This window comes from Ptychodera flava, chromosome 18 (genome assembly GCF_041260155.1).
Source record: "Ptychodera flava strain L36383 chromosome 18, AS_Pfla_20210202, whole genome shotgun sequence".
In the NCBI taxonomy this organism is placed as follows: domain Eukaryota; kingdom Metazoa; phylum Hemichordata; class Enteropneusta; family Ptychoderidae; genus Ptychodera; species Ptychodera flava.
In genome coordinates, this window is record NC_091945.1 from 18,403,209 (window position 1) to 18,424,603 (window position 21,395).

Below are 21,395 nucleotides of genomic sequence, written 5' to 3' on the forward strand. Positions count from 1 at the left end.
TACACATCGCGAATGACGCAATATATATTGTTCAGTTCAACGAGAATATTTTGACATGATGGTTTGATTCCAAAAGCGCTGAAATAAATTATTCGTTTTCCTTTAGTCGACGCTATTGTTGATTATCTCAAATCGCCAACGCTATCGTTGAAAAACCCAGAGGCTGTAATAATTAGTTGTCACAGCTCACGTTTAGCGTGATTCACATCCCAGACGAACAGATTTAACTTCGATAATTCGATAAAAGGAGCTGGAATTACGATTTTCAATTGATTTCCCCACTATTCCTATTCTTTCAGATTCCATATCAGTCGACTAACTTTCCAAGACACAGGTATCGACTAATCGCGACTGGAAAATCACTTTCAAGAAGGATTAAGATAAAGCGAGGAGCGTTCAGATGTGCCCGCTGGTCACTCTACAATCATGTGTTGAGGTTGGTTTTAATACTCAGATGCGCATGTGCGATCAACGAGAGGAATGTGTACTTGTACAGAGCAATAGACTTGTCACTTGTATACCTTTGCACGAACGTCCGTCGTGATATGAATTCATCGACGTATCGACGAGACCTTTTTGACGTGTCGACAGCGCTTCGCTTTCCTCGTGTGCGTCTCTGTTGCGAAAGTGTCGGCTGTATCTCCAGTTGTCCGCAGGCAGTGTCGTGTTTTCTCTCTGAAGAACACTTCACAAATAGAAATCCGCCATATGAGAGCCTTTTGTGATTATGTTTGATACTGCTCCCCCGTAAGCCATCATCCACCATTTTGCGGAAGGCGAAACATATGTACAGTTGATTACCATATTACAGAGACACGCAATATCATTACCCAATCAATACTAACTAACTCTTGGCGCCAATAATGGCACATCTTCTCTCCCGCTCTGATTTCCGGCCGGCTTCCGAGTTATCAAACACGATTTGTCATACTTTCTCCACTCGCTACAAGGCACTAAGTTTAATAACCCAGACTTTTATTCCATAATAAAAAAGAGAAATGGAGACAAATGAGTCACAAGCTCCGTTCAAATAAGATGAAAAAATCGGCAGATGAGTGATACGACGATCCGTTTTGCCCTGTTTTGCATAACAGGTTCGTCGTTTCCTCGATAAATTACAGCAACGTCTTCGGTGGACGCACAGTAACAACTTCCCTCGAGCTGACATCAATGCAGTTAGTCTTTGTGTCGGCCATACAAGGCCGGCTGTGCAAAATTCAATCGACTCAATGCCCGTGCTCTTTCCTTGTTTGGCATTTTTTTGTGTGATCTCCAGTATTGGGAAGTATCGATGGGGAAAATTCATACGCAATTATCCCAAAGATCGGAGGGGATATTTAAAAGGAACGCCAGCACGATCGTTATGGTCTAAAGTCAATAGAAAATTGGATTAACAATAATAATGGCGGGACCACCAAGGGCTTTCAAATCCACAGATACACCGGAAAAAAGTGTGCGACTGTTTAAGAGAACATGTCTCATTAGCGACCGATGATGACAAGCTGCAATATCGTTTAATTGGCCTCTTGAGCTATCAGTATAACATGTCCCAAAACTCTTTGCTTCGGCGACAGGGAGATTTGTAGCAATTTTGCAATTTTAGCATACAGGCTGAAAGTTTTTTCTCTGCGCCGCTCATTTAATTCCAGATTTGAGAACGAAGGAGGATAAAGAAGCCAAATTCAGACATTATTATTATAATAATAATATTAATTACAGTTTTTTATCATGGGGGGCAAACACAGAAATCTGAAAATATACACTATTTGCAAGTTGTTTGTAACGTTAAAAGTTATTCAACATGGTCTCTTCGGAGCCCTCTTCGGCTGCATTGATCGCGTATGGCGGAGCTTGGAGTTCGGCCAGTCTCTCTGCTACCATCCGGGCTACTGCCATTTTAAAGAACTTCGTCCAAGCAGACTTTTCTGAAACATCTGAAATGGAATGGACGATAACACGTTATTTTGTTGAGATGTGTATTTATATAGATGATTCTTCTTGGTTTGACCTGCTGTAAAAAAAGTTTGGTCAATTCACGCTCACTGCATAGCGAATTGCGGCGAAAGGTTGGCATTACTATAGGTGTTTATTACCATGGCAACAGATGTCGATAATTAACTCCTCTGGAATGAAGTATGGAAATACAGTTGTAAGAAAATCAATGAAGTATTCCTGGCGGTCAGAAATGCGCATGCGTCACCAAAATAAATAAACCACATTTTCAAGATCACCGAAGTTGCAAAATTCTCTCTCTGCGGTAACGTTTCTGCCGGAGAAGGATGGATACAGGCGTTAGTTGTGAAACCCTTTCGGAAAGAAATAACAGACAAATTCCCAGTAACCCGCACTGTTTGGTTACCTAGGTCGACTAAAGTTCTCCTCATCAATTAAAGACACAGAACGGAGCAAAACACCTTGGTGCTAGGACATTTGCTTCCAAAAATAGTCGAGAATAATGGATTCTGGAATGTTTTTTCGCTGTTCTCGACACTTGATTTCATCCTGTTCCCGATCGTGAGTGTGGTTTAATTTTTTTACAGTACCTTGGTGAAAGGCAGGTGGGCAGCCTATTTACGTCATGTGACTAAGCTTCTCAACTTCACAGGAAGCGAAGTCGGCTTTTATGAATGGGAGTAATTTAAAAACCATAAATAGTCCGTATCAATTATGAAGGGCAGCGTCACAATTGACCTTTACGGTTGAGCAAATGCGCAAAGGTTAACAGGAATAAACAAATAGTTGCCAGGCGTGATTTTAGAGACTGCCGGTGGCCATTTATTTCACCTGTGCTAATATTGAAATTACACGGTGAATGTTATAAATTGCCGAGTGAAATAGTCTAATATGGTGAGACCGCGGTGTAGTATTCCTTCACTGCTGGGTATAGTGCACGACCCGTTCTATTGTAATAAGTTATTATATTCACGAAGTGAATATTTGCATACTTAAACGGTACTCGTCGATACGTTTTGCATAAATGAACGGTATGTGATACTTCAAGCATATTAGGTTGAAATCAAGCCAGCCGTAGAATACTCCTCAACCATAGCATGATGTATCTGCTAATCAAAGTACAGCACGCAGTGCACTCCTTATAGGGACAAAGTCGCTCTTTTTGACCTTTTTGTGATATCAAGAAAACGTAGAATACTTGAATAACATGCATTATGTTACTCAGGGTACAAAATGACGACTGTACATAACTATAAAAGTGTCAAACATTACCCGTTTGCTAAATGCGAACAGATTGTTTTGTTCATGACTTCTGAACAAAATGGGGTTTTCCTTTTCCTACTTGCTTTTCTATGACTAATCAACAGTGCCGCAATTTAGGGACAGCTACCATCCCGCTTATCTATATAAAAGGCACCGCCAATACACTGAGATTTCATTGCAAAAGCTTGCTGGCGGTCCAAAGTTTTTGTAGCAGTGTATGTTCGGCCATGCATGGTGAAAGTTGTGTACAGAACTTTTTTAGTATAGACTGTAAATGTCTGGCTGCATGCGCAAGCAGGGTTGAGGTTATGCACAGTCGACCAGTATTTCAACTTGTTTTAGAAGTCAGACAACACAAACTGCTTTTTCATATCAAACAAAATTCATGAAAGATGGACAAAAAAGCGCAACTTTGTCCCTTTAACAAAGTACCCTAATGATATGACCCTGACTTTCAATATGACCTTTCATGCGAGGTCATAAATTTACGAAATATAGGCACTGACTGCAGATAGTTGATGCGGACATGTTTGTTTATTTGATACAAATCAAGATGAAAATATCACAAATGCTCCATACATTTTGTCATCTTTCAACGAGTATGGTTTCCCACCGATTATCACCACTATGGGTGATTCTATATTCGAATCACGTTTGTCCACCGCGTGGGAGGATTTTTAATCATAAATTTCCCGAAACGCAATACTCAAGACAAAACAAACAGCCAACGCTATTATTTTAATAACCACTAGATTTGGTTACACATATTGATTAGCACTCTCATTTGGGGCTTTCTGAATAAGATTAATCGAAATAAATTATGCGTTTCTGAAAAACATCACTTTATCGCTGGTTTAGTCTTCTTTGTCACGAAAAAAGCCCTGAAAAGCAACCAAGAACTCAAATAACATTAAAAATGTATGTGATTGGTGTCAATTAATGCTTACTACTATGTACGCACGAGGTTTTAACCTGCTCACCCCAAATTCCCTGTAAACAGGTCCACAATGGCAATTGATAACGCTGGGTTTGGGCCAAACCATGGTGGTGAAAGGGTTAAGTGTGGTACAGTATACATTTAAGGCAAACATCAGAGTTTATGTCACTTATACTTTTTTCTTTCCTTGAACAATAGAAGTGTGTACACTTTCACTGCCACTCCTTCAACATGTTACCAGCTCCTGACCAACATACAATTCATTTCGACAATAATACTAACTTGGCAAAAATACTGCCAACAAATACTGACTCTTTATTAAAGGGTCGTATGAAGACGTCATTTGGTTATATGGTGTCAAAACCAAATATAATCCGTTGGCTTATGTTCTTTGCATTACTTTTATCCATTTGCAGAGTCAATAAACGCGACTGTAGCGCCGGTTTAAAACATTTGCACACAGATCGTTCTCACCGTCTATATTTAGTTGAGGTAGGTCACCATATTTCATGTTCGAGTCGTGAAAAGTTTAAATCGCCATCTCGCAGTGACGTCATTCGTTTTACACTCAGTCTGCCGAATGACTCGGAGATATGCTCAGCCATCGTGCGTCAAACGCTTTGGCTTCCCTTGCTACATCTGATGTAAGATCTAATACAGTCGAGACACCAACTCGGATGACATAATTTCTAATGTAAGATTTAATACAGATAGTACACGTACTTGGATGACGTAATTTCTTATGTGAGATATAATACCCGTGTAGCACTGTTGCACACACTTTGATGACGCAATGATGTCTGGTATGAGTTGGAAAATAGGCGGCCCACATACAGTCCTCTTCTACGAGATATATTACCGGTAGACACATATAAGGAGAAGAAATTTATCGAGTGCGATCGACGTGCATTTCTACATACGTAGTACTCACACTCGAATGACGTAATTTCTTGTATGAGATCTAACACACGTACTGCGTAGTACAACTGCTCGAACGGCGTTTTTTATCAGACGTTGGGCAGTTTTGAAGCTCGGATGTGTATATCAGTAAGTCCGGCCGACAGAGCGACATGATCATCATTCTGTTTTCTTTTGACCACAAAATGCAAAAACATGTTCATTCTGCTTCTGATTTGGTTGATTTGAAATACAGAACGGGGAGAATCTAGCAGCACGTCTGTTGGGGGTCAGAAAGGCGGGCGTGTGCTCGAATTAGCTTTCGAGATCTCACGAACTCATTCTTTTATGGTAGGTTCGATGGGTCCCTTGTGCGTTGCTAAATGAAATGTTCAAAGCGTGGGTATGCGTAATTTCATTCATTATTTTTCGTTAGATATTTGCTCCTGTCTCTCTCGTGGGATCACTTCTGTCGCCAATGTCTATCATTCCATTCGTCGGTGAAGATTAAATAAAAAAACTTGTAATCATTTAAGCTAAATAATGCCTCAATATTTTGATCATATGCCTCCTCGTAGAACTTGAGTTCTCACTTTCACCTCAACAGGTCGTTGTACTAATATAGACTGGAATATTTGGCAAAAGTACTTCTGTCCTAGCATGATTTTGTGCAACTTCTGGCCGAGTTTGTGAAAGAAAGCTTTAAGGTAGAACGCGCCTCGGGGACAAATATTCGGCCTCTCAAATTTTTACAATTCTTTTCTGATCTACCGCTCGTCGGGGGTTCATTGTAAAGCTCTTTGAGCAAAAAAGTAGACCGGTTTAGTTTTCGAAAATCTAAAATGGTATTTTTTTCTCATGGATTTAATACAGAGATGGCGGCTATCGGAATTTCAAATATCAGAAATGTTAGGTAATTTGTTTCTCTGGTACCAAACTTTGCACTGTGACCCCTGATTTTTATTCCTGACTTGGTAAGAGAATGGTTGAAAGTTCCACTGAGGATAGGTTGAGCGAAAGTTTGAGTCTTTCACTTTTGAGGCGTGTGCTACCTTAAAGGTATACTGTCACCTGTTCCAATTTTGCTGCAGTTACCATGGAAAGAGAAAATCTAACCAATCACGGATTTTAAGCGGTGGCCGCTTTTTAAAAACAGCGCCCTCACATGTCATTTTGAATACCAAGGAACGCCCCTTTGACCATATATGGGCATATTTAGATTACAGGTGACTGTTTACCTTTAAGTATTCCGAATACATATCGATGGAAAGGATATGGACAATGAGGCAAGTAGTCTGTACAACGTTGATGAACATAACACTAAACTGTTTGTGTGCGTTGGCATGATAATATTGATTATTTCTTCTTCTTGTGTGTGGAGAGTAATTTCCCGCGTGTCTTTCTGTTTGGTAGACAACTTTACTGCTTACCCAGTTTGGCGGACTTTTGCGAATCTGTGTGCACCAATGTCAAACTTATTTTAACTTTATCGCTTCCAATACTCAAATATTTCCATCGAAAAGAAAATATTTCACTTTTAAATTACTTTTCATCCTAAGGCCCCCTAATCGACACAATATCAATTAACACAAGTTTATCTATGTGCACAAAATATCACGGTACATTCGGGCCATGTGTAAAGGCCATGCAGGGTGGTTAGGTATACAAGTGGTCAGTGACGGCAGCACGAAGGCAAACGGTGTATTTAAACCGTTCTGAAACCTAATATATATTAAATAACACAAACATAAAGTACTATCATACATTAAAGGTATACAGTCAACTGTAGTCTAAATATGCCCATATATGGTCAAAGGGGCGTTCCTTGGTATTCAAAATACCCATGTGAGGGCGCTGTTTTTAAAAAGCTGCCACCCGCTTAAAAGCTGTGATTGGTTAGATTTTCTCTTTCCATGGTAACTGTGGCAAAATTTAAACTCTGAAGGTAATAAGCTTATACAAAGATTACAATTCAGCGAAAGAAACTGGGTGATATTGGCCTCATTACAAAAATCTGTGGCAGTGTCGCCTATCGATGAGAACAAATCAAAATGTTACTAAAAACCTTTTATTTTTCATCAAGTGTAAAACAATTCAAAAGGTAAAAAAATCAACAACGTACAAATGTTTTAAGTATAAGAGAGATGAGCTTAAAATCCAATTTTTGACCACGATAGAGCAACGATAACAGAAATATTAATAGAGTATCAAATGTATCAATCTGTCTGCATCGATGTATCCCTGTCTGTGTCTGTCCCGATGGAAATTCGTTTACATCTATAAGCTGGTCCAAACAGAAATTGACATATCCACAAAATTTGTCATAACCAGTCAAAAACAAGTTAGGTCCAAGCCTAAATTAAATGCAAAAACAACACTGTGAAACAAGAAGACGGATTCCATCATTCATGCCTTATTTGCAGAATCTGTCCTGTAGACACGTTTACACCACTCTAAAATGTCATTTTCTCTTCGCCGGTATTTAAAAGCGGAGTTAACTGTAATGGTTTTGCAGCTTGCCTCGCCGAGGCGTAAAGAAACGAACGGACGAAATGAATCATTTGATCTAAGGCCGCCCGATGAGGCTTTCCGAATCCACTCTAGGCTTAAGGAGTTCTCAAGAAGATGTACTATGATCTTATAAGGATTTGATCATTTCGTTGTAGGCTCTAAACAATGAGTGTTAGTTCAACAAAGTTAGTACCTTCTGAGGGTCGCCTGGCAGCAATCATCTCACAGTTGCCGATGCTTACAGATCATGCGAATACATCACAGAGGTGATGTATATGATACATCATGAAAATAATCAATTTTACTTCCATGGCCTGTGTTAATCTTTACGGCAATAATGAAACGGCGCAAAGGTAAAACGAATTCAAAGCATTGAAACTGTAAGTTTTAGTCCTTCGTGCCACATTTAGACTCCGTTATCGTTTCCTATCTTTTATCTTTAGTGTTGGTGATATGCTTGTTGAAGAAGAGACATTGAAAGAAAACAAGAAGAAAATACGATAAAGTAGCATACATGTTGACGGACAACTTGTGATGTCGTAACACAACTTACGAACAGAAACCCCCGCAACATACGTGGACAATAAATGTTGAATGAGTGAATTAAATGGTTAAGTGTTTTACATAAATCAAACTACCCATATGACAGATCCCTAAAAAGTAATAGAGCGATGAAAAATATCATCAGAGTGTTGAAATATCCGAAAGTGGTTGACTCCATCGGAAAATATCTCGAGGTATGAAATTAGACCCTAAACAAAAACCTCCTGGGTGCATTAAGGCAGTAAATGGGGATTTGTGGAGTTGAGTGGTGACACGGGAATAACCTGAAAATGTCAAGACCCCGCAATACACTCCCCGTGAATGTTATCTCGAGGCGGCCGCAATCTCTCAGCCTCAGTCGGTCGGGCAAACACAACCCACGGAGATATGGGGATACTTGTGAAAATTTGATGACAGTTATTTCAGGGAGTCCAATTGAATTATATCCGATCCGCATCTGCTGATAAAATTTGTATTCCGTGCCGACATAGACCGTGATATCGCAATGCCTTGAAGGGCTTTCTTGGTTGTTTGCTACGTCGGTACACTCCGCTTTAGAACCCGATGGAAATACGTACGCAACTATATATATATATATATATATATATATATATATATATATATATATATATATATATATATATATATATATATATATATATATATATATATATATACATACGGTTTGATTTCCTCTTCAACGCTACTGCATAAGTTGTATAACTGTAATTATATCATACCAGTATATTGATGGCGCAAATGCAGTTATCTGATTGATCGAGACGTGAAAAGAACCGTGGTATATTCGCGATATACCACGGCTGGCACACGAGCGAGCTTTCGGCAAAAGCAAACATCTTTTTCTGACGTTCCATGCCAGAATTTCAACATACTGTTATGATATAATATTAATAAATCACACTCAGCGACGGTAGACCACTCGATTTTTACAAGTTCACTTCATATATGCACTCGATTTCACTCGTGTATTATGTCGTGAACTTATCAAAATCTCGTGTATACCGTCGCTGGTTGTGCCGTTCGATGTATCAAAATCAACTGTTTCGTCACGACACAATATGTATGTTTCATATCGGGGAATTCATTTCAAACCTGTGGGCCATTAGCTCTTGCATACCGGTAAAATCAGCAATTTATACTACAGTTTGATAGACTTTGTATCTTTAGGGGCAATATACCCCCTAACGATATTAAAGTTCGGCAAAATAAAACGGTGTGATTAGTCAAGCAGAACTTTGCATGATAATCATAAGAGACATTAAATAAACTTGGTGACAATGGTGAGCCCTGAAACCTGTATTCTTAATTACACAGGCACACCTATCACCAATAGCGGTGTAATTTATGCAGGGTCACATGGACAATCTTTGTTTCAACTATTTTGTGGAGTTGACGTTCGCCATGATTGTCCGACAGAAGAGAAATTAGAGATCTTCGACGTAAACATCAGCGAAAAAGATAAAAATTTACTTAGGACCGGACCCGGCTGGGCGTCAACTGGAAACGCAGTTTCCCTCGAGGGTTGATGTTGTCAGATTTTGCCGCAATGAGACGTAAAATCGTGAAAAAGTAAGTGGGCATAACAAAGCATTACATATTATTGTGAAGTGGGAACGCAAAATATGAATAGAATTGACAAACTCATTGCCTTTGAAATGTGATGGGTAAAATGAAGCCTCTTGCTTGATTCTTATCACTTTCCTTATATGAGTCTATTTTTGCCTTTTTATTATGAATGAGACATTGTTCAACTTAGCTCTAAATCTCCTGGGAAATATACTCATACCCTCTTTTTTCTAAATTGACTTAACGGACGCCGACAGTATGAAATTAATAAATCAAACCTCGAAACATTCCAAACTCACATCCGATAAGAACTCAGAAGGACACGGGCTATCTTTTTATTTAACGTTATCAAGATCGAAAATGAGACATACTGATTTTTGTTCTCGTATTACGTCGAATATTCTGCGGATAATTTTGCATATTGGGATAATTAACAAGGACGTGCTCGATTCGTTCTCAGCGACAGATGCGTCTTACAAATCCAAAATTGAATTTGAATCCGGCCATGGGATCATTAGCGCCAGTTGTAAAGAGCACCCATCCTTGAACACGTCAATATTGGGTCAATTATCTGTCAGGATCCGAAAGCTACGTTGAGAAAAATTTAATTCCTGCAAATGGCACTAAAATATTTATGTCATGTTTCTTTTTGCTGACACACTTTTTTTTTATTTATTTGCGTAATTTTGTCTTCTTTGTCATTTCCGATTGTTCAAATATCTAGTTGTAATGTACTTCTATTGTTATTTACGATGATGGTAATTTTTACTTCCGACGCATAGGGAATTGTCATAACGTTAACACTAATGCGGTACTTACCTTTCCAATACGTTATGCATTTCATGTCTCGTCATCAAAATGATAGAAACAACCTTTTCCATTTTCTGGTAATCTAATGAGGTAGACGGTTGATGTGAATTGATATGTACAAAGCCAGCAGCCCGTGCAACATATGTTAATACTTGTCCCTAGCGTCGGATTCAATTTCACAGAATATGAGCACGCCCGGACATCCTGTTGTACTGCGAAATTAAAGGCGTAATCACATACTTGCGATTGCCTATTCGCATTTCTCTGACACGTCATCTATTTCATTAACCTCTGCCATGGCGATGAATGGGCCGCCGAGAAAATTTTGAAAATTTCTAATGTCCTCTCTTCAACACTTATTGACTGTTTACATTAATGTCTATTGAACTCCGTCAATGCCCGGAGAGGCAACGGTAATATAACGTAATGAGAATGTTTCTTTTTACTTCAATGCTGAATGAGTTGCGTTGCGTACTTGTCAAAGTGATTACGTTTACAAGATCATACGCTTCAATAATTTCTTCTATGAAAATACATCCTCTGACTCTATGCTGCGTCTCCCTTCTCTGACTGTAGCGTGAATAAATGCATTGATACAGACACAAATAAATAAATAAATAAATAAATAAGTAAGTAAGTAAGCATCATATATTCGCTACACGTACACGTATTCAATCTCCTCTCTCCATGTTACACACAAACACACCCACACACACACACACACACACCACACACATATATATATATATATATATATATATATATATATATATATCGAATATGTATATATATATATATATATATATATATATATATATATATATATATATATATATATATATATATATATATATATATATATATATATATTAAATCGAAGTATACAGATGTCCTCTTTGGAAATTACAGTGCTCGATGCAGAGCATTATGAATAATAACGCAAATTACTTCAAGTACACAGTAATAATATCTGTTACTTGAGTTTCATGAATCCTTCTTTCTGAGGATTCATGAAAGTTAAGTAACATATATTCTTACATTTTTACTTGAAGTAATTTGTATTATAATATATATATATATATATATATATATATTATATATATATATATATATATATATATATAATATGTATGTATATAATTATATCAAATTATATGTACCGATAGAATGTTTCGAAAACTTCATTGTGAGGACAAAGCATGATAAGAAGTGTGAATCACAAACTGTGTCTGTTTCATTGCAATTAAGATGTAAAAGTAACGAGTTTGACGTTGTTAATATGTTTACAGAAATGCCAATAAAGTCTTCGATAAGAACTATTTTATTGCTCCACAGCATAAGACACACATTAGAGTGACATTTTAAATTTATGTACGATCTTTCATGAGGATTTCAACAGACCACCTGGTGGAGTCGACTTAATCGCGGGGACCGGATCTTCCGCCTATGCCTAACGCCTATCGATTGAATATATCTTAACGTATTTAGTCCTTCAGTAGGCGCATGGAAACAAGAATTGCTGGCCTGTGGTCAAGTAAACACAGTGTTTGAACGATTTCCGCCAAAACAACCGTGCTGAATGACAATTTTTCCCGAGGCCAACACCAAACATGCAACTTGCTACGCGAGCGTCGCCCAGGGCAATCGTAATATCGACGAGAAGATCATGAATGCATGAATTCGACTGCAAGTGTATTCAGGATAATGCATCCTACTGGCCAACACTTGCTCTGTTGCCTATCGTTAACCACGTGACGTCATGAAATGGAAGTGAGAATGGCAAGCTTCGCGAAAGTTTCAGCGATCAGGATTTTCCTCAAATAGCCCTACACTTTTCTTGTTAGCACACATTAACAATATATCTGTGAATATATCCATTCTAACTATCTGTTTAGACATACCAAGCACTCTCCCCGCGATAGCTACAAAAAACTTCCTTAGCAAACTAATGATGGGTATACTGTTTTAGTCAGGATCTGGTATTCTAAAAATATTAACCTTAGTAGAATTAAAGTTGACCAAACTTAAAGAATTTTAGCATTTTGGCAAGACCTGGAACGATTATTAACAATATCAATACACACATTTCCATTACTGGATTACATTGACAAATAACGTACGTTTCTGACGCTAACTCTGTCTGTTAACTCGATTGGATGTTTGTTTGTTGAAGAATTGTCATATACCTCCATCAATTAATGGGCTGACAGCATAACGGCTACATCCGGGTATAAGTAATCACGGATTTCCTCTGTTGTGTAATTTAAACGTGATTTAAAAAGCAATTAACACAAAACGATTATCCAGTACATTTGACAATGAAGTCGCTAATAATTAATGGGCCATTACCACGGTGCCGTTTTTTACTGACGGACTTTCCTTACATCCCGGACAGGGAATGACCTATTTCAAACAAAATGTTGATCCGTTATGTGATGAGGGACTGACCCCTGCATTGTTTAATTTCTTTCCCGGGAAAGCTTAAGACCACGGAAACCGCATAGGACAAACAAACACGTTGTGGCAAACAAACGATAAAAACCCTTTTCAAAGACCGGCTTTCCAGTCTCTTTTGAAAACACAGAACCCTTTTCAAATGCCGTTCTCGTGATACGAAACTTATATCTTCACATTGGGAAAGCGTGTTTGGTACTGTTATGCTAATCTTGAATCGGTTTCTATGACGTGATTTTTTTTACTGAGTAAACGGAATCACTATAAGAAATAGTTGGCAAATAAGGACTGGAATACAAAACTGATCAGGAAAATCGCAGACGTACTTTGGAATACGTTACGACAGTTGCTTGTAATGCAAATTTTGATACACGAAGGTTAATATTTATTCTCCTAGGGGTTCAAATTCCCGACACGTGATTCTTAGTTAAACAATGGCAGTGAAATGTATGAGGCTAAACATATACTTTAGTTTCCCAACATCCTGACTTTCAAAAACATGGACACTGGAGCTGTCATGTTCGGTATTTCATATGGAATTATATATTATGAAGTCAGGAAGAAACTGCTTTTTATCCTGGAACTTAAGTGCAACTTAATTTGCTTACGTACTAATATCTGAAAGTCAGAATTAATGGACATTTTAGACATTGAAATTGGTTTCATCCAGAGAGTGATTTATCCTTCCCCTGATTTAAATGCTTCATTTAATTAATAATCATCTCATGGATCCCGCTCCCAACCCCGTCTCTCTCTCTCTCTCTCTCTCTCTCTCTCTCTCTCTCTCTCTCTCTCTCTCTCTCTCTCTCTCTCACGTTGAAAAGTTGATTGTGCTGATGAAATAAAATTAATATTCGAAATAATATCAAAATGTCGTTTTTTGCGGCTGAAGTGTGATGTTTTTTAAATAGGGTTTGTAGGTTGGCACGAACAGACGATGTAGGCCATGTCTCCCTTTCGGACACGTGATGAAGTGAGTCGCTGCATTCCTTTGACTTTACTTGAAAACATTGTTTCCTGTCCACTTTTAGTATAGTCATATCAAAAGGTACGAACATAACAGGCATCTGCGGCTAATGATACAAACAAACGAGGATTGTCTGAAGCTTAAGGTAACACTCGGCTTTGCACACAGTTCGATTTGAAGTAAATGGAAAGGGACTTGTTAGGAGTCGATTTTATTACTCGACAGTTGGCTTTGTAAAAAGATTGTTTACAAAACAATGTGTAAGTAATACTACCCTATAAAACAAAATAAATAAATAAATAAATAAATAAATGAATAAATAAATAAATAATAAAGCACTGGAGAAAAACTCACCGATTTGTAATTTATGATACGGTTATATGTGGCGGCAGTTTGAACATATACTCGAAATTCTTTTAACAGTATGCCTTTTTAACGGAAGAGGTAATTTTTAGTATATGAAGGTTTTTGTCTTTGCTTTCAATTCTCAGAATATACCTACTGTTTATAACAATGGCAAGTTTTAGTCTTTATGCAAGGTGGTTGCACTATCTTCACAAGTTTCCCTGCCGAAGCCGAAGCTCTCCACAGTGGAAATACTTGTTGCCAGCCTCGATCTCATGGCGTCATCGAGTCACGCGTGATTTCCGATTTTTCTAATCTCACGAGATTAGCGTGTTAATGGCAGAGATTTGATCAGTTGATATGATCTGGGATAGCTTGATAGTTGAAGATACAGAAAACGTCCATATTTCATAGTTTTTGCTCGAAAAAAGGTTCTTTAAATGATGACTTGGTCAGAACTGTTTTAGTCAATGATTTTATGCATCTTCCTTTCACAAAATTATGCTTTCCCATATACTCTTGTGACACTTAACCCTTTTAGTGCCAAAGTCAATTTTCGTGTACTGTATAAAATTTAACTTCTTTTAAAATCCTGACAATTTTTTCATTTTTTTCCAAACCTTTGTGCAAAAATTGTTGTCAATGAAGAGTAATGATAATGTAGTCCAAAATTATCAAAAAAGTACAGAAAAAAATCATAAAAATAGGTAAAATGTTGCACTAGAATTTTGGTGACAAAAATTACTGCACTGAAAGGGTTAAATCAAGACATTACCTTTTCTATACTCTTGCTTTATTGGAAACGGTTTGATAATATCCCATGATGCGTAACGGCTATATGGGAATTATCTGTTTGTCCTTAAGATTTTCTAGTTTCCTTCGAGACACTTTACAAAAAACTAGAAAATCATTTCTATATATCTAGCCCTTGCGATTTTCACGCAAATGGTACTTGGGAACAAATGCGAATTTAATCTTACAACCCGGCCTCGAGGTTGAAGAGTAAAGTTAGCTAGTAAATATACCTACAATAATTTGAAGTAAAACTTTTCGGCAGTAACATACCAGTATATCTATCCCTAAACTCTGAGGGCTACTTCGAGCCGAAAGTGAATTTGGCTTATCTTTCGATGGGAGAAAATGGGCGATTCCTAGAAAACTGAAAAAACATTCAGTTATATTTTCATAGATGTTTATAAGAAAATGTTTTAAAGTTTGCAATATATGATGAAAAGTGGTGAACCAAGCACATTTCTTGAACTTTTAAGGTTGTATTTCATCTGCTCGTTGATATAGTATAACTCTAAAGTTTGTATTCGCATAATCAGTTGACACCCGAATGTTGTAGCAAGAATATAAAACAGGTGTCACATTGGAATATAACGAACGTGACAACTATCGACGATTGGTAAACCTGAGTGGCAACGGGCCCGGGGGCCAAGATTTAAACCGCAGATCGGCTTGCCCGTCTACTTAGGATAAATCGAATTTCATGTGTGACGAAACTGCCCTTGAACTCCTGTATTCAGACGGCTGGTAATTACATGCACATCAAACAACAATGAGCAACTCCGTTAGACGACACTTTTGGAATTTTATTCGATCGTTTTTTTTACAGAGTAATAGAGGAGGTAGTTAGAATGCCAGCACAAAATCATTAGAGGGAGGTGACAGATGGGCCAGATATAAGTGTCTCTGCATAGTAACATACATCCGAAAAACAGGCCGAGGAAGCAGTCAATATCTTAACTTCACAGATGAAACATAAAGAATGAAGGCATTTCATGTTTGAATTTGGAAATTTGAGTAAAGAAAAGTTAGGGTCGTTATATTTTCAAAAGGGTACTGTGTTCATGGTCATCGGGAACATGTTTTCTATAGGTATTGTATATTCATGTGTTCGAGATGAATTCATAATTGAATATACCGTGAGCAATTAGCAGACAAAACAGTTGTGACTTAAAGGACAGTCAATTCCCTGGAGGACGAAAATGCACGGGAAGAAGTGATGCTCAATGTTGCGAAAGGAATGCGCCCATTCATGCGCATATGATGACAATGGAGAACTTGTCTGAAGGTTTACCAGTCACATTCCAAATACACCATGCTCGTGCTCGGGTTGTCACATGACGTCATGGTCGAGCAGACTATCAAAAATCTTGAACATTACGAATTCATAGAAAGCTATTAATTTGATTTCAAGCTGATTAAGATGTCTTCAGACACTTTATTTTCATGAACACTTCATGAATACGACGGTGGTTGAGAAAGCGGCTATATCAATTTTGAAATATATGTTTCCAGTATTCATCTGCAAAAATAGTATAATTATTTAGAAAACACATAGTCAGTACTTTCTGGTCTTTGTGTACTGAGTAACAGCTGTTTAAGTTATTTTCAAATTTTTCGCTTGCATTGTGAACTTTATTATCACAGTTGACCAGAATTAAGGGATGATTAATTTCATTTTTTTGTTCTGCAAACAGATATATTCTCTTTCTTTCTCCGTCCCTCAAGTATATTGAAATACAAAGTCGTTAGCCTTGTTAAAGCAATGAATTGTGCACAGTGTGCATTGATATTGCTGACAAATGATTTCTGGTACGGACTAGAATTCAATTGTCGACAATAACATCGAAAATCACGCACTTGCACGTCGTGTCTTCAAGTTGAACACAAGGGATGTTAACATGCTTTTTAGAGTGAAATAATAAACCCTGCCTAGTGGGGAGAACAAATGTACTTGAAAATACATCAACAGTCACAGCTAATGGAGCTTTAGTATTACATTCTGAAATGTTGAGAGTCTGTAAACACAGAAAAAAAAATACGACGAGTATCGCTTGGGTGGTTAGTCTAACTTTGTTCGACTTTCAGACTCACATAACTCTGCCTGCTTACGGACAAATACTATTTCATCGATAGCCTGCCTTGGCAATTTCATACTCATCGTGGACTCAACCAATCGCTTTAAAAACGTCAGAATCGTCACAGGAATAAATCTTCAGGATTTATTTGAGGAATTAACGGCAGATTTTGTCATATTCCTATCACCCAGTCTATGCATATATACAACCTATTATGTCTCTTTCCATCTATAACACCATCGGCAAATTCTGTGAAGACATTAAGCTTGCGTTTCCAAATCTGTGTTTTGATCTTCCGAATTGGGTCCTCATCGCCCTTACTGAATTGTGAAAGCCAAGATAGGTCACGTGACGGATAGTACAAGCTTACGTAAGGCTCGAAGGATTTACTCAAGAATGATTCACTCTGTTGGTATACCCCAGTGGTTCAATATTTTACTTAAAAGATTGACTCAATATGAATAGACTGGTAACAGGGTCATTCAAAATGAGGAAGTGTTGTTGATATTACTTTTCCATTGCGCGATATATTGTCGACATTAATTACACCAATTCCCCTAATGAAAAATGAAGGGATGTATGAAATGACGAAAATTTACTGTATAGGAAGGTGAACATTGCCGGTCGCAAGTTGTGTGAGAAGCTGTGCAAAAATCTGTAAACAATATCGACGGTATTGTTCGTTCTTTATGTTCATTTCGGTGACAAAGCACGGACAATCCAAAATGCATAGTGTTTTATCGTCTCACGTCCCAGGACGTAAAAATACAAATGGAGTTACAGCCATTCGTGTTTTACGAAGACCTAATGGTTTTTTGAAATATGAAGCATTACATTTGTCATTGCATGATGAATTGACCCGGGTTTACTCAGCTGAGACCGATGATGGCGCCTGTGTCCGCGACTATACGTGTTCGCCCGACCAAAGTCTCCGTATGCTCCGTATTGACTGCAGAGCACCTCGGACATGAACGATTGCCTTTGTCTGTGATGTTGTTATGACAACTGGAGGATATCACAGTATTGATTTGTCCAACACTTTCTCGCTGTATTAAAAATAGAAAAGCGAATATGTATCTGTTCATGGTGTGATATATTTATTAAGGAATCTCGACACACTCTGTTAAAATGAAGAGAGCCTTGGTTGAAATGCCAGGAAACTCTATATCTAAAGATTGATGAATTCCACCGCAGTGTCCATTTATTCTCGGTAGAGTGGTATTTGTATTTCACATACATGAATAAATGAGTCAGTACAGAGAACACTCAGCTCTGTAAATCAAATTTATGGCAGTGAAATTATAAGGCTCTAGACAGAGGGACGTGGACGATTTTCTTGTATATTGCTTTTGAACTCTGACCAAGTTATAAATGAACGACAAGTGTCACAGTGTCTAATGCCATGCTCAAGATCGAAGAAAGTACATGTACTGGGGCCATCGACTCGAGATGTTAAACACTCAATCAAGAGTAACTTAGTACACTTAAGTGGTTGAAGTCGATCCAAATTCTTTAAAAGAATTCTCGTTGACTGTTTGTTGGCTGTGTGTACCATAAGGAGAGGGGATCCTATCTGGATCGACTGTGTCCCACTGGACTGGCCGGAAAGTTAATGAATTCAAATGTAGTTCGGAAGGCTTCAATGTTGGTTATCTTGCTTCGCCTGTCACGTGATGTAAAATGCCGCAAATTACGTCGTGTCTTGCCACGTGTGATTAGATCAGACGACAAATGAGTGTTTAATTGTTGACCTTTGCTCTTGAGTCGTACGCTAAGATACGAAATTGACTGCTATCATAAGGCCTAATGTAAACCCAAAAGTATACCTACATTTACAATAGTGAGGCTGTACATGCACACTAGTCTTCATTTTTATAACATTTAAATCAAGTTGAAGAAATTAAAATTCCTAAAGGCATTTCGAAACCTCTCTAAAACTACATTAGCACCTGATTATTTTCAGTTTTTACCTAGGCAGGCAGCAAAATGATATTAAAAATCGTGTACTGTATTGTTTCGTTGAATTGAAATTTGATTAATACTCTCACGGGAATTACTTATCGGCCGCGCAGACTTATTATACAGCTGCAGTAACATCAATTTTTACGTCATTGCGTCAGTGGTATACGATTGTAAATGTCTCGTAAAATAGTTAAATCAGCTTTCACATGTGAAATCAATGTCTTTTTCAAGAATAAAACAATGTAAATGGAAATATATGAGTGCGTGTTTCTGAGCGCGCCAGCGTGCCAGTGCGCGCGTGTTTCTTTGATATTTCGGCCAGCGGACTATGTGATTTATTTACGGTAGTCCTAGACACTCGTGCGTGTCGACCCAATTGGAGAAAGCGCTGTTTGCCTATGAACATGTACAATCGTGTCGATATCGATAAGACACGAGTAGAATTTATTCAGGGAAAAAAAGAAAATACCCTGATGGGGTCAAACAATATTGACTAGTCCTCGCTGCTGTTACTTTTTATAGAATTTGATTTTAGTTTTGAAAACGTGTCAGCAAGAAGTGCAAATATTTCCGCATAATATTCCCGCAATTTTTTTTAAGCAATGATCATGCCCCTGTGAGTGGATTGGTTGAAAACCATGTCTGATGTATGTTTCTACCAATATTACATCCTTTAAGCGATTAATCATTCGATGGCATTATTAAGGAAATTTACTGAATCATGAAAATGGAAAAAAACCAAAAAGCAAAAAATCATAAAAAACAAAAAAAACTGTTCTCTATTCTCTTGCAGTTGTCGAATCAGGAAGTACCAGTTTGTTCAAGTAAGTCAGAAATTCACCCACTGGTAGTGTATCCTCGTCAAGAAATCACTGGGAATAGTGGTGTTGGTTTCCCGCTCAGGCTCAGACAGATTTCTCTGTCCAGATCTTGAAACCGCTTACCTGTCTTTTCTGCAGGTGCTCGTTTGTATCCAGGTTTCCTACCGCAGTATTCTGACCAGAAATCAAGGCAGGGGAGTCCGCAGTGTGAAACAGCCACCAGGGACAGAAGCAGGAATACAAGAAAGACAGCTTTACTCTCCATTGCGAAGTTTTGAATAATTGCACGCTTATTGGCCCGTCTAAAAGGCAATCTGAAAAAGAGCGCTGATGTTAATAGCATTCATTAAAAATCAATAACGTGTGATATTATGGTGTTAATCCTTGTTACAATTCTGGTTTGTTGAGTGGCTATGTCAACTTCACAGCGCGAAAAACTCATCCACAGCCAATCAATTTCGCGTCGACATTTATTAGCGCGATACAAATACCGTTGTCCGTAAGGCGCGTCCCGCCAAAGCGTGACGAAATCTGCATCTGTCGTCCGCGTCAAGCTGTAGGATGGGTACCGAGAGAACTTATCATTGTCTTGGCGTGTGCCGACCGGCGTAGTTCTTTCAGCAGAGGCATCGAATTGTTGCCGGTGGAATGAAGTAACTGAGAAATGTTCCCAACAACTTCCACAACCCGGAAAACGAGACACTAATGAAATATCTACATGAAATGGAGAACGTGTACAATGCGCAATATCCCAGGTACTATACGACACGTTAGCCATGAGAGGCGGTGTTGCACCACAAAGTGCATTCATTAAACCAAAGTCGGATAAACGTGATGTCTCTGAATGACTTAAGGAAATCTGTCTCCTGTCACAAGATGTGAAAAGTACCGAAAATTGCTTCCAGAGTGTGTTTTCTTCTGACAGTGCAAGAGAAAAATGATATCATAATCCTGCTTACCGTTTTTCTCTGAAAGGTGTTGTTCAAGGTACTCTACTCGGCTCGGTCCTTGCCCGTTGAGCTGTGCTTGGTCCACTATACTAAGCCGGGTTGTTTTAGCGAAGACCCTCTAGCTACCTATGCCTTATATATGCGCAGAGCAGAGGTATGGCAAAGAGACACACTTAAACGATGCGTGGGAAAAAAGTCCTGTTTCCGTTAACATGTTTGTGCTGTGTGCCAGTGCTAAGCTCGATCCCTATTGGTTGAGACGACCCGTCTCTCGCCTCGCTCTCGAGTATCGGTTAATTGGCTTCAAGCTGTAAATAGACCGGCCAAACGCCTAGGAGATGTACTGATTGTGTACCCTTGCCCACTCACATTATGATGTAAACGATAGTTGTCTTCCTGTCTCCGGTTTCAGATCCGATAGAAATCTCAATATTAATGGGAGGGACGCGGCATTTTGCATAAATGCCAGTGTTTAAACAAGTTATATTCGCAGTACACAATCTCATATTTTAACGCAATTCGAAATGG

At 38.3% G+C, this 21,395-nt stretch overlaps 1 long non-coding RNA gene across 1 annotated transcript; it reads right to left on the reverse strand.

Moving 5' to 3' along the window:
• Nucleotides 1-954: 954 nt before the first annotated feature.
• Nucleotides 955-21,118, reverse strand: LOC139117061 (uncharacterized). The gene is made up of 3 exons (XR_011548447.1): nt 20,877-21,118; nt 20,041-20,231; nt 955-1,934 (listed from the first exon to the last, which is right to left on the reverse strand). It is a non-coding gene; the product is annotated as an uncharacterized lncRNA (long non-coding RNA).
• Nucleotides 21,119-21,395: the final 277 nt, after the last annotated feature.